Raw genomic sequence first — 15,727 nt, forward strand, 5'->3', positions numbered from 1 at the left:
ATCTGCCCGGATTCCTCTGAAGACGCCCGTCTTCCCCTGCCTGAATCCGCCCGTCCCGACTCCAATACGCACGGATTCCAGTACAGCGAAATTTCGTCTTCTCCAAGCTACAAAGAAAGAAGCCCTTCCTTCGAAAAATACCGGCTTCTCGCTGCTCAATCTAAAAAGTGTAATTACTAGTTTAGCCCTTAGTTAACCCTAATGCATCCACCTAGTTTCCACTATAAATACCCCATTAGTCTAATTAGAAGAGGATGTTCTTCTTATCAATATTTAGAGTAGTTAATATCAATCAAATCCCTCTTTAGTATTGTAATCAACAATTAATCAAGTTCTAATACAAGTTTTATTTCCTTAATCTCTCTTTTGTTCATCCTTTATTTTGGGTAATTGAAGATTATTTGGGTTATTATTGGGAGATTGACAACCTCTCAATCAAGCATCAAGTACTTCTTTTATTCTTTGCTTTATTATTGGAATTATTAGTAGGTATAATTCTCTTAATCCCTTTTTAATTATTGTTAATTACTTTCATTTATTCATCATGTTTCCTTTTGTTGGTATGATTGACAACCTTGCTAGTATGATCAACATGATAATGAATGAGTAGTGACTTAGCTAGGGTTAATGGGTAATTAGGGGAAACCAACATGGGGAATGATTCATGCTTAAATTAATATGCTTTCATGGTTTATTTGCTTGCTTGTTTTGATCTCAACTCATGCACATGTTGTGTTTGATTAAATGTGAGCCTATGAATCCTTGCATTTTTTACCCATCACCTATCTTTTCAATGAGACTTGTAAGACATAAACAACTCGAGTCTCATTAGACCATGCATGTTGTTGAGTAGGGAAGACTAAGTTGACTTGTAGGTGTTGTACAATCTAATCGATTCGGCTCCGGGACCCAAACTTTCCTAGTATTGTAAGATATAACCCAACTCAATCCATCACAACAATAATTGTTTGCTTATAATTTGAGAACATGTTTGTATGATCAATTCCCATGATTCCCCTATGACCCCATGACACCCTAGTGCTTTTTATCAATTGTTTAATACCCTTTTAATTCATCTTGCTTATTTCCGTTCATTGCTATTTTGTTAGTGACCTTCTATATCAACCCAAATTGTAACACCCCTAAGACACCACTAGTTTCAATAGAAATCTCATCTCAATTCCCGTCCCTTGGGATCCGACCTTTACTTGCCTCTTTGCTAATTGTAGAGTTGTTTGTGAAGCTATAAATTGTGTTTTGATTCGGACGTGACCCAACGACAACATATATTAAATTGTGAACACGAAACGGACCGATCAAAGTGTTAAATTCAGCATCAAGGACTTCAACTCTACAAGTTCTCCCATTGTATAGGGTGAATCAACTTGTTGTGGCATTGGTTTAGAAGAACTAGAGGTACTTATCATGGTCAAGTCTTCATATAATTTAGAGAACGGCACTTGTTGCTTGAATTGTCGATAAGCGCGGACCCGCTCCACATCCATCATACAAGTAATAAGGTTATGTTCCTCTGTACCGCATCTACCACAAACGACCTCTTGCTGAGTCATTGCATAAACTTGTTCATGCCCACCTGAAGTTTGTAGAATCTCCGAACCGTCTAACCTTCCACTGGAACTTTCCACCTCATCCACCAAAGACTCAATTACGCGCCTACCTCCTCTGGGATTTCCATGTTCAGCTACATGAATGGCCATTTATTCAATAAGGTGCCATCCTTTATCATCTTCAACATTTTTCTAGAACCTCCCTTTGGCTGTGTTATCTAGTATGGCTCTCTGGTCAGGATATAACCCATTGTAGAATTGGGTACATAGGAACCAACGTTTGAAGCCATGATGAGGTACAGAACGAACAAGTCTCTTGAACCTAGTCCAGGCCCCATTCAGATCTTCAGTAGGGAATTGCTCAAATGCAGTTATTTGGCTTCTCAGCGCATTAGTACGTTGTGGCGGGAAATACCGTATGTAGAAGGCTAAAGCAAGGGAACTCCAGTCAGTAACACCGGCAGCTTCCCTGTCGAAATCTCTCAACCATTCCCGGTCATCATCAGTCAAAGAAAAGGGAAAAAGAACTCCCTTGACCCTATCCGGCGTCACCCCAACAGCTAAAGGAATGGTGGAACAGTACTCTGTAAACAATTCTATATCCTTACATGGATCTTCATCAGGTAATCCCTTGAAGAGATTTCTCTCAACCAACTGTATATAGGACGGATGGATTCCAAAGGTCACTGCATCTGTAGTGGGAAGCAACAAGCCTTTAGGCAGAGAACCCACTGTAGGTTCTGAGTGACTGGTGATATTCGGCATCTCAGCAAGTAGAGTCTACAGAAGAGAAGGTATGACGATGTTCTCTTCTAGAACAAATTTCCTGCAACACTAATAAAGCACTTGGAAAAATAAGAAAACGGTCTCAAGGAATGAATTCCTTGAGACGAGTGACAAACTTAAAATAAGCAACAAAATTATGCCACCTCCCTGGCAACGGCGCCAAAATTTGATACCGTCGTTTTAGTATCAAAAATAAATACCAAAGTACTACTAACAGAAGTTAGCGGTAAGTAGGGTCGATCTCCACAGGGAGATGGGAAAATGTCTGCTAAAATAAGTCCGTCTGAGTCACAATTTCATGGGGGGTTCTTAAATGATTGTTCTAGTCTAAGGAGATCAAGGGAGAGGAATAGACACTACTACAAAACTCGTTATGGACATCAGTCGATGGACATCGGATTATCTGAAAAATTGATGTACATAACATGCACATCGGTTGTTTGCAAAAAACTGATGTGCATATAATTATATGTACATCGGTTGCGTTAAAAAACACATGTCCATTATTTCTGATTTTAAAGGACATGTGATATTTAATGAAACCCATGTCTATATAAAAGTCATGGGCATGGAACATTCTATTTAACCGATGTGCATCTAAAGTGAAAATTATAAGCGGCAAAAATATTTCCCTCTCCGCCAAATCACTTATTATTTTGAGTATAAAAAAAATCATTAGAAAAAAGGCGTTTCCTTTTATTCCTAATTCCCTATTTCGACTTTACACAATAACACAAACCATAAGACGATCATCCTCTCAATCTCTCTGCTAAAAAAATCCATCTCCAATATTCACCATAAATTGTCATCAAGTGACGCTTGGTCTTCACCATCCACCCTCATCGCCACCGTTAGCGTTTCGCCATCAACGCCTGCCTCAGTGAAGTAAGTATACCCCCATTTTCTAAACCCTAATTTCGAATTTTCCCCAAATCCCAATTTTCAAACCCTAATTGATATAATTGATAAATTGAATTGATATAATGATGTAAATATGTAATGAATGTATGTATTGCTGAAGGTGAAGCGATATAATACTATAATGAATGTATCAAATGTATGAATCGAGATAGTCGTATGGTGTTCAATTGTTTAAACTTCAAATTGCTGCGTTTTTTGTTTGTTTAGTGAACTAGTGAAGTGAAGTCTTTTGAATTTTGTATGTTGTATTGATGATTTGGTGTTTGCCATTAATTATTTCATTTGTAAATTTGGTGATTGAATGAAGTTGTTACTTGTTATCTGCCCTGCTCATAAATCTTAATTCAAGTTGGTTAATTGTGTTAGTAAACCATTTACTCATTTGCAGATAACTTGGTCATTTGCAGATAACTAGGTCATTTTAAGCGCTAGGCGCTAGTGATACTCTGTATATAATTATGAAGGTAAAAGTGTTGGACTGTGAAGTGTGCTGCTTTATTGAAAATTTGAAATGATGTTCTTTAGTTTGGATACTATTGTTCGTTTAGCCGTAAAAGAGATATTAAGGTTTGTGTGAAATTGGGATTTAGGATAAATCTGTATCGACTTAAGGTTTGAGCGTGTGTTACAATGTGACCGATATTCTCTTGCCGTCTGTAAGACTGTTTCGGAAGGCCAATTTTGAGTGCTCCTGATGCTTGGTTTGATGTGGTGGAACGATTTTCTAACGATCGTAACAAGGCTTTAATGTATGTGGAGGAACAAATTGTTATTTATATTGCTTAATTGTCCAACTTTGATGTTGTTGATCACTAATAAATTAAAACTCATGTTATTCTGGACGTACGGAAAAAGTTAAGCATTGTCTTAATTTGGGGTCATATAATTACCTGGGATTTGCTGCAGCCGATGAATACTGCACACCCTGTGCTATTGAATCGTTGAAGAAATTTTCTGCAAGCACCTGTATCCCACGTGTAGATGGAGATGCTTATAATGTTTTTAATATTTTCATTGTTTTTTGTGTGGACACTTGGTTTGTGGATCGAGTGCCATTATATTAGCTATGGGCTGATTTATTGCGAGCACTCTCTTGTCGCATTCTGAATTGGAGGAGTGTGTCGCTAAATTTGTGGGAAAGCCTGATGCTTTAGTCTTTGGGATGGGTTATGCTACAAATTCTACTATTATACTTGTCTTGATTGGGAAGGTATGTTTATATGCTTATAATTTACTGCAAATGTTTACACTACCCATGTCAAGTGTCATGAATACTAATGTTTTCATATTCATCAACATGGTGGGTTGATTATAAGTGATTCTCTTAATCACAGTTCAATTGTTAATGGTGCTCGAGGATCCGGGGCTACGATTTCCATCTTCCAACACAATAGTGAGTTCCTATCTTAGTTTTTAAAATCTAGTTACAGGGCTTATTGAAGCGCTAGCATAAACAACTCAAGGTATGTGGCATGCCTTGATCATATGTTAAATCTAGTCAGTCACATTATATTGAATTTTTCACACTGTTGTCATCTATTTCTTTTATTTATTACATTTTCCCCTTTGCCTCATTATTCCTAGCTTTTACTTTTTTTTTTCTTGTTAAACTTCTTTGAAGTTTAAAAATATTTAAAAAAGGAGGTATTGTGCCAAAAATTATTATTTTAAAAACTACAAGTTTGTTTGCTAAAATGACGTGTCTCGTGTGCTTGAGGTTCACGTCTTTGCCTTGTGCAAGTTTGGTATACTAGTATGATGACATGAGTTCACCCTTTTGTAAAAGCTAGTCACTTTATTTTTCCTCTTTATCTGGCGTGCTTTCTCTTAACTGAGAAGTGCTATCTGATGTTTTCCAGTTCCATTTGTAAATTTGGTGATTGAATGAAGTAGTTAGGTATTAAGGTTCAACATTATCCCACAGGTAACAAGGTTCCTACTCGCATAATCATTTTTCACTGTTCTATGGGTAGACTTGAAGTTGTTGAAGCTGCGGAAGGAGTTCTAATTACCTTCATAATTTGGACAGGTTAAGGCAGTAAGGCTTATGGAAGGGCTATGACGATTTATTGCTAATGAAGATCTATTATGCAAAATTAGTAGTACTAATTGCCGCCATTTGGCCGAGGAGCTATGTTTTATATCGAGTTATGTTACAACTTGGTTTCTATTTTTGTTGATAGGTTAGTTGTCTTAATATATTTGTATCTTTTCGTAATTGACTTTAGATAATCGATTGATTGTATAAACATATTTGTTGATTATTGAATCATCTTTTGCATTTGTGATCATGTGTAGTAATAATGTATTGGGTAATAATATAGTAATATATATATATATATATATATATATATATATATATATATATATATATATATATATATAGATATATATATTTTTTATAAAAATTAATAATTATAAACATCGGATTTTTATAAAAAACCGATGTCTATATTTTTGAATAGACATCGGACTATTTAGATATCTCGATGCCTATGGCAAAGAATGGACTTGAGACTTCCAAAAGGTGATGTCTATATGTCATATGGACATCAGATATATAGAGAAATCCGTTGTGCAAATTTTAATGGACATCGGTTTAAAATCCGATGTGCATTACTCCATAATGGACATGACCAAACTCTACATCGGGTGTGTATCCGATGTCCATATACAAAAAAGTCCGATGTGCATAACAGGTTTTGTAGTAGTGAGAGTAAGAGAAATAAATAAGAAAGTTGATAACAATCAAGCAGAGAGAAAGTAGATAAGACAGTCGGTTCACCATGATTCTTGAGAAATGTAATCTAGGGTCTCAGGTCAGTGCGAACTCGATCTACAGGATAGTGAAAAGGTCGTTCCAGTCCGCTATTCGCCCTAAGATAATTCTAACTTAACTTCCGCCATCATTAGAACGCCCTAATGTTCGCTGCAGGTCTTACCTTTTCCAATCTTCCGATCTAGGTCAAGGTGTACCGTGATTAATTACCTAATTGCGTCGACTCAGGTAGACAAGAACATGTATATGCAGCGATTAACAACATAGATCTAATTCGCATCAGGTCTAATCACCTATTCACAATTTCCTTAAAGTCGTGGCTCCCATATGTCTTAGCAAGGGAGATTAGCTATGCATGATTATCGAGCAAACAACAACGATACATAAACTATAGAAATATAACATGATTAAAATTATAAAAAGAGAATAACAACAACAGAGATAAAAAGAAAGAAAGCAATAGAACACAATAATTGATTAAGAATTAAGAGTAGAGTAAGAATACCGATTACAAAAAAGGAAAATAATCCAAGATTAGGGTTCAAGTGTAAAGTTCTAAGAGAGAGAGAGATAGAGAGAGTAGTCGTAGAAAGAGAGCCCATAGAGAGAGCGTATTATGACTGCCAACCTAACTTATTTATCCTAGTTACAAAAGGAAATCTCGCAAATTAACTCGAGGCCTGCATAAAACACATAGGCTCTCGATCGAGTGAAATGAAACCACTCGATCGAGGAGAAATCTTGACAATCCGTTCGATCGAGTAAAGTAGGAGTTCGATCGAAGACTTCATATGGTAGCTATCTCGATCGAGTAAGAGCAGAGCTCGATCGAGTGATTCTTGGATGATAAAGCATTCGATCGACCACTATGAAAAGCAAAAAGGGTCGATCGAGCTATATAAGCACGAGTGAACTCCTTGACACCTTCCGAGGCTACTTCACGCATCCCTAAGTGACAGATTCAGAGCTCCGATTCCTTGTTCTCCAAAATACATGAAATTAGGACAAGTTCAGGCCTGATTTTGCTCCTTTTCTGGTTCATACCTTCGATTAATACAAGATAAACCAAAGTAGACTATTCGGGGGCATTTGTAGCTAGATGCCACATAAATAACAAAGAAATCCGTGTAAAAATGAGGTAAAAACCCTATATAAAATACACGCATCAATATTCTTCTCTCTTTCCTAAAACGGATTATTCAGGTTTTCTTCCCTCTTTCCTTATTTGGAAAGTTTATATTAATCTTATACTCTTACTTCTCTCCAATCACTAAACCCCACCATATATGCTGAATGGTTTGTTACACCAACCTGAGAGATTGTCTACCAATCTATAATTAGCAATTTGTACGTTCTTTGCAATTTATAAGTCGCTTTAATTTCTAATGTAATTTTTGGACTGTAATATTGATTGTCTACCAATCTATAATTAGCAATTTGTACGTCATTTGCAATTTGTAAGTCACTGTAAATTTTTTTTTTCTGATAAGGTAAGGAAACTAGGTTGGTTTGAACCAACCCATACCATCCTTGCAGATGAGAAAGGTGAACAAAATTCAAAGAATTTCAATTCACCATGAACCATAAAAAAAGGGTACAAAGAAAGAGACTCTCCTTGCGAAAGTACAACACTTGAAACCCCAAAAAACAAAAGAAAAAAAAAACTCGAAAAAAAATAATAAGAACATAGACCACGGGTGGATACAAGAATACCCATAAGTTAGCATAAAAATTGCAGCTAATTATAAATCCAAAAGGATTATAAATAATCATACACATCCAAAAGGAACTTGATGAGTGATAAAAGCCAGATCTGTAAAATGAACTTTGGTCTCAAACTTGTGGTTACACAGGATCGAGTACGAGAATACATGACCCATTGTTTAGACGGATCCATTTCCATATAATTGGCCATATGTACGAGAATACTTGCCCCATTGTTTTTTGTGCTTTTGAGAATACTTGACCCATTGTTTTCTCTGCTTTTGCTGATGCTCAAGTTAAAGCCTCATGGAAAGAGATTCAATAATGTGTTAGAAAGAGAGAAGCTTATAAAGATCAAGTCTCCTAAAGAAAGAATTAAATTTCATATTTTTAGAAAAAGATCAATGAAAATAAATCTTCTCGAAAAACTATTTTGCTAAAAATCAGTCACTGTAATTTGTAATGTAATTTTTGGTTTTTCGATATGTAATTTTTTTTATTTCATTAGGATAATGGCGAAACATTAGACGGAGGCATTATGTAACATGGAGGATAGGTTGTAAGTTTAAATTGGCCTCGCACTTCAATACAACAATAGAACAATTGTGGAATTTAATCATGTGCTCTATCTGATTTGCATTATTTAATACCTGACATAGTAGATATAAATAAAGTGGAAAAGTGGATGTTGTAATTAGATATTCCCTCTTATCCACTATATTCTTCCCTTTTTTTCTAAAACGTATTATTCAGGTTTTCTTCCCTCTTTTCTTATTTGAAAAGTTTTTATTAATATTATACTCTTACCTGTCTCCAATCACCAAACCCAACCATATCTTTTATTGATATTTAATCCTAATTATTTCTCCCTCTCTACAATAACCAAACTCCACCCATATCATTTATTATTATTATTTAATCCTAACTATTTCTACCTCTATCAAAACACCAAACTCCACCCACATTTCCCACCCTTAATTCTTGTACTCACAAGAAAGGGGAAGAATATAGTGGATGGAATGGAGTATATAAAATCTCTATAAATATAATATAATCTTATCTTATCTTATAACAGAGAAATATTGAAATTAGGGAATATAAGGAATGTTGAAATGAGGAGAGAGGGTAATTAAATGGAAAATGACTTGGCGTCACCGGGTGACACCTAAACTCGACGTCACCCTTTCACATGTAATAATTGGGGACCCCTTTAATAAAAGATGTATGTGAGAGGGTGACACCCAATCTTGGCACCACCCTATCATTATCCTTATTAAATCTCTTTGGTAAAACGTGGGCTCTCTCTCTCCTGATTTCCTGCAGCCAATAGGAGGCCATCAAATATTATGGCTTTTTATAGTAAAGGGATCATCTTGCTATGTCGCATTTCTCTCCAAATGTGAATATTTAAACCTTAACAGGTAGTCCTGTTTGAGCAACCTTTATCGTATGAGATTACTCGAAAGGTTTTATGTATGCTTGAGAAGTAGCTAACCTAAACATCAAAAGCTATTTTTTTTAACAGAAATCCTCAGATGAGATGGCCTCATGACCTATATAAGAATCACAATGATGTAGGTATTCTTGACAATAATGGGTTGATAGGTATACATTACGGGTGGGATGGATGGTTAGTGTTTAGGTGATTTTTACCAAGTTAACTGTATTAGGTCAATGCGGTCTTACTCGCTGGTTGTTTGATTGATCGTTTGTATTTGATGTTTAAATAAGGAAATAAAGTACGGAATGTAAATTGACACGTAAGATTTGGTGAGGCGGAAAACCCAATGTGGGAACAACCGTGGGAGGGACGGTACCCTGCCAAATATTGCACTAGCTTTTGAATGGGAGAATGAATACAATTGATACGTAATGTAAATCTTGCTAGCGTGATGTATTGTGTGTGTGAGATCTTGAATGTCCTTCTTCGATTGCTTCCTTTGCTATTTATAGGGTAAGAGCCCTAGATATATCCTACCATGATTATGGAAAGGAATATAACTTTCATAATAACTCTTTCCATAACACGTTGTCTCCCTCCATTCTCCCTGATCTCCCTGACTTCTCCCTGAGCCTTTTCCTAAACACGGACGCCTCTCCTAGTGGGCCTCGCCTCTCCTTATACGCGTCCTAGCCCATCTGACCTTCTTCCATCCGTGGACTCTTATTCCACTATGCTTCCTTTCATGGCCCATTTCCCTAACAACTTATTAAGTGGGCTTCACCTATTATACAGATTTTAGCCCAAACAGTTTGCCCCCAATTCCTTGCGAGCTACGCTTCGAGGTGTCGAACAAGGAATTTACGTAGTTGATTATTAAAAACCCTAAGCCGTCATTTACATTTCCTCCCATGCACACTTATCATTACTCGCCGACCACCTCCTCTTTTATCGTACCCCTCTTTCTCTCTATTCCTTTATAATCTCAACTCCCTCCTTACTTCATTTAATCACTTTCATTATTTCCCTAAAAAACTCTTCCTCTTATTCCCATCTCTCCCTTTTGCCTTCCACGCCGGTTCTCTTGTACACTCACCCCCGTCACTTCCCCAGGTATTCCTTCCTCTCCTCCTTTCTTTTCTCTTTTCAATTATGGGAAAGACCCAACAAGCCTCTTCATCCTCTACCCCAAATGACCAGAATCCAGACCCCGTCTTTCCTTCGCAAAATCTTTTTACTCACCACCACGACTGTGACTCTGCCCTAACTCCCGCCGATATTCCCCTAATCAAGGGTATGCTCGGCCTTGGTGATGGGGTTGAGATAGCCATCCCTGAACCGGGTCAAAAGGCTGACGCTATCCGTCCAGGGAGGGTTTGTTTCTATTTATACCCATTTAGATACGGCCTCCGTTTCCCCTTTTCGAAACTTATCCAAGATTTCATCTTTACCAACAACTTTGCTATGGCACAAATTTCTGCCACCGTTTGGAGGGTTCTCCTCTACTATTTAGCTGCATGTCAAAACTCTGGCAACTCCATGTCTCTGGCTGATTTGGCCCATATGTATGATATCAGGTCCCTGGGGAGGGGCCCGTTCTCGCTTCGGGGTTCAGGTGAGACCACCTAAGCATGTGTCGAAGTCTAGGGACGAGAAATGGTTTGAGGACTTCTTCTACGTGAGGAAGGCTTCTATCCAGCCGCCTGCTGACTATATCTTTGAGAAATAGATTATTACTTCAAGTAAGTATCTTTCCTGACGCCTGGCTTGTTCATCTCAATGCTTACTAGCTTACTTTGTCGTTTTTGTGCAGGTCCTTGCTACCTAACCCGCATTGGTGCCCCGATCCCTGCTCGCAACAAACTGTTCTGCATTCCTCTGAGTGAGAGGAGGTTCCCTGATCTGCTACCTGGATATTCGTCTACTTCTTCCTCCACCCCCTGCAATCAGCCCACAGCATGTCTTTCGGTAAGCTAACTAAAGTCTTCTTTACTTGAGTGCAACCTTGTTGGCTGCCTAATTCTTCCTGACACCTGAAACGATGAATGCTCGCAGTTTCAAAAGTTAACCCTTTGGAGGCTATCCTCTAGAGTGCTAAAAGAAAAAGGTCCAGTGCGAGTCCTGACGTGGCGTCTGCTTTCAAGAGGAGCGCCCCTGCCGCCTCTTTTCAGTCACCTCCTACTCATTCCAGTTCTGCTCGGACTGAACCTCTAGAGGTCATCCCGCTGTCTCGTCATCCTCCTACTCCTCCTACCAGCCCTCGTGCTTCTGATAGTGGTGGCATCATCGCCCACTTTCCAGAGGGCTTTGGAAATGTTGATAAGGTGTCATACTGGCCTGAAATTGACCAATTGCTCTTCCCTTCTCTGGTTGATGCTTTCTCGGAGTTTGGTCCCGAGGAGATGGCTAAGAACGATGTGCATAATGCTTTCATGGTAAGTATCCTCCGCCTTCCACCTGTTCTAAGTCACTTATCTTTGATTCCTGCTAATTTCAACTTTCTTTGCCCCTAGGCCTTCCAATCTGCTCTCTACAACAGGAAGATGATCAACATAGTGCAAACCACCAGCCGTGCTACTAGCGCCAGGAACATGGAGCTGACTGGGTCCATTGCTGATCTAGAGAAGCAGCGTGCTGATTTGAGGGGACGGGTGGCTAAACTGAAGGCAGATCTAGCTGGTACAAAAAAGAAGCTGAAGGAAGGAGCTGATCAGTTGGCTCGCACCCAGGAGGTTTGCACCACGTTCTCTGACTCCTTGAAGCGTTCTGAGGATAGGATCAGTGAGCTAATCACCCTGGCCTCAAACATTGTTGCCTATGCTACCTGGCGGGAAAAGATCAGCGGAATGTGTGCTGCCCTTGAGGAGCCTCCAAATCTGCAAGCTATTGAAGAAGAAGAGAGGCAGTTGGAGACCCTGTACCCGGTGCAACCTGACCTGAGCATCCTGATGCCTGAAGTCGGAGAAGTGAATTCCCCTGCACTGGCTGAGCAGGTTGATGCTCAGGATGCTGGGTTGCCCCAGGATGCTGCTGATGGAGCTCAGGAAGCTATGGCGGCTGAGGGTGTGAAATCTGGTCCTGTACCTGAAACAGATGGTCAGCAGGAGGAGGCAGAAAAGATGCCAGATGTGGAGGTCATTAATGTGACCGAAATTAAGAGGTATTTTTTTCTTTTTATCAGCGAACTTTTTGGTAGTCTGGCCCTTTGGTGGCGGACTTGTAAGTTTTTTTTTAAACACCTTTTGGTTGGTTCGCCATGGTGGCGGTTTAAACTCTAGGGCCATACTTTTGGCCAAACTTCTTGGAATGCACCTTGCCCTAGTTTGGCAAGTTTGCATTACATCTTGTGTGTTAGGTTTTAATTTTCTTATTTCAGGTAGTTGCCATGTCAGCCTACTGGCTGATCTAGGCGAGTCATGTCATCCTAAGGAGACCGACTCAGACTCAGCTAGTTGCCGTGTCAGTCTGCTGACTGATTTAGGCATGTGTTGCATTGTAAGGAGGGGTGGCTGTGTCAACCTTAAAGGCTGATTTAGACCAGTCGTGTCAGCCTGAAAAGGCTGATTTAGACTCAGCTAGCTGCCGTGTCAGTCTGATGACTGATTTAGGCGTATGCCGCAATTTTGACTACTTAACCTTTTTCATGACGCAAGGTGTGTTCATCATTTTTTAGAGCCAACAGGGGTGTAATTTAGGCAAGTTTATCGTCATTCTAGGACCAATGGGACGCTGCAGGATTCTGGTAGCGCAGAGATCCCTACGTTCCATATATGTGTGCATGCATGCTGGGGCCCTGATTAATTGCGATTAGTGCGAGCTACGTCTAGGGGGTGGTATCAGGGATAGTTGGGTAAGCGTTTTTTAGCTGTCAACCAGGCTCCCTTTCGTATGTTCCACAGTCCGCCTGGTTAGGGTGCTCCTTGTGGAGAAAGTAGGTTAGGCATGTTGGAGTATGTTACTCTGTAGGCTAAAATGTACATTACTCTGTAGGCTAAAATGTACTTATTATTAAAAGCAATATCTCAGGTGAAGTATGTTCCATGGGCGTTGTATGATTTGACCGTCCATAGTCATCAGTCTGTATGCACCATGGCAAACAACTTCTTCTACCTGGTATGGTCCTTCCCATTTGTAGGGGAATTTGCCTGCCTTTCAATTTTTCTGAAACACTTCACGGAAAACCAGGTCTCTTACCTCCAGGAGCCTGACTTTCACATTCTTGTTGTAACTCCTGGCAACTGACTGCTTGTAGGCAGCTAGACGTATCTTTTCACATGCTCGCAGCTCGTCTACCGTGTCCAGGCTTCTGACCATCTCAGCGTTGTTCAGTTCCCTTGTCATACATCCATACCTGTGAGTGGGAACTAGAACCTCTGACGGAATGACTGCTTCCGCACCAAACACCAGGCTGAAGGGTGTTTGGCCTGTTGCTATCTTTGGCGTCATTCTATCTGACCATAACACTAGTGGCAATTTATCTGCCCACTTTCCTCCTAACTCCTGTAACCTCCTTCTTAGATTATCCATGATAATTTTGTTGCTGGACTCAGCTTGCCCGTTAGACTTTGGAGTCCTAGATGCTGGTTTTTTCAGGGTGATGTTCCATCTGGCATAGTATCCCTCAGCATCGTTGGAGATGAATTGTGAGACATTGTCACATATGATTTCTGATGGGATGCCAAAACTGCAGATGATATTTCGTTTTATGAAAGAGATGACCTGTTTGTCTTTTACTTCTATGAATGCTTCTGCTTCTATCCATTTGGAGAAGTAATCTGTCATTACCAGCATGCATATTCTGTTCCCTATGGGTCTAGGTAGATGGCCTACTATGTCCATTTCCCATGTCATGAATGGCCAGGGAGAAATGATAGGGTGCAAAGGCTCTGCTGGCTGGTGGATCATTGGTGCTGATCGCTGGCAGGCGTCACACTTGCGAGCATATTCTGCTGCATCTGCCCTCATCGTGGGCCAGTATTAACCTTGTCTAAGAGCTTTGTTTGACAGACTCATGCCCCCTGCATGGTTTCCACATCCACCACTGTGGAGAGCATGTAACACGGTCTGTGCTTTCTGCTTGTCCAAGCATCATAAGTAGGGACCTGCCACTAATTTCCTGAATAGTATATCATCAAGCAGTATAAATCTGAAGGCTTTCATTTTGAAGCCTCTTACTTCCTTCTTGTCTTCTGGCAGCTTGTCATGACGCAGCCATGAAGGAAATGTAGATTCATATACATACTAATATACTCATATATGTCGAAATTAATTTGTCATAAAATTAAATGTGGATTTTATGCATGCAAACAATATAATAAAATAGAGAAGAAATCATATCCTTACATTGAAATTTTGGTTCAAATGGGCACAAAAGAAATCTCCTTTTCTTTTGTTCTTGAGCTTTCCTTTAATGGAAGAACAAGGATTCAAGTATAGAATCCCTCCCAAAAGCATATACCCAAGGAATACATCTTAAAAACCAATATTATTTAGATCTAGTAATAATATTAGTTTTACAATAAAATTGACACAAAATAAATTGTATTTTTGCTCTTGATAATTTCGGTCAAGAGGGAGTAATGAGCTTATTTCTCTAGAATTATCATAAATTATAGAGAGTTTTTGATGAATTTTCTTACACTAGAAAATTAGATAGGAAGAATGAATAATCATCTAAGAGAAAAGCTCTTCTCTCTTTTCTTGTGGAGTGGCCGAAAATTTGGCTTGGGTAGGATGTCCAATACCTTTTCTTTTTGCTCTTCTCAAAAGCTTAGGTTTGCATGCCTACTTATTAGCTTTTATCATTGTGTTTATACTTAAACAACTAACACAATTTCCACTAACTCCCTCCATTTATTTCGGTACACTCACATAAAATGGATGAGTCCATTTTATTTGTGATTTTGTCAATATGTCACATGTGACACATTTCATGGCATCTTATTTATAAAATGTATTTTTAATCATTAAAAATCAACATATTAATAAAATATGTCACTTATAAAAATTATCATTGTAATTCATAATTCATCATTATTTATAATTTATTCATTCCGTTTCAATTGTTTCTGTAAACAATAATTTCATCTAAGTAATAAAACAATTCGATTACTTAGATCGTGTCTCATTTAATCATATTTACAATAAGACACGTAAATTATACTCATAAAATCATCCGTCAATTTTAAGCAATTTAATTAACTCGTATCGGTATACGATTAATTAAATAATCAATTAAGAGTATTTCCCTATAGGTATGACCTAAGGGGATCAACTGATCACCACCGTCGCACGACAGTAATGTCAAACTCTAGTCAGCCAATTATTACCGATATGTGTGGACCAGTTGACTGTAAAATATTACATCCCACATGTATTCTTAAAATGAGATTTAATAATGATATTGAAATCATGTGATCGCACTATTGTTGAGGACACATTTCCCAACAATCTCCCACTTGTCCTCGACAAGTGTGCGTCACCAATTCTCTTGTCCTATTACTATCTCGCACTCAATGCAAGGTGTCT

General features: G+C 38.7%; 1 long non-coding RNA gene across 1 annotated transcript; it reads left to right on the top strand.

Moving 5' to 3' along the window:
- Positions 1 to 5,157: 5,157 nt before the first annotated feature.
- Positions 5,158 to 5,547, top strand: LOC141633460 (uncharacterized). Its single transcript, XR_012538221.1, has 2 exons — positions 5,158 to 5,199; positions 5,305 to 5,547. It is a non-coding gene; the product is annotated as an uncharacterized LOC141633460 (long non-coding RNA).
- The last annotated feature ends 10,180 nt before the right edge of the window (positions 5,548 to 15,727 follow it).

The sequence above is a fragment of the Silene latifolia genome, chromosome Y (assembly GCF_048544455.1).
Source record: "Silene latifolia isolate original U9 population chromosome Y, ASM4854445v1, whole genome shotgun sequence".
NCBI lineage: Eukaryota > Viridiplantae > Streptophyta > Magnoliopsida > Caryophyllales > Caryophyllaceae > Silene > Silene latifolia.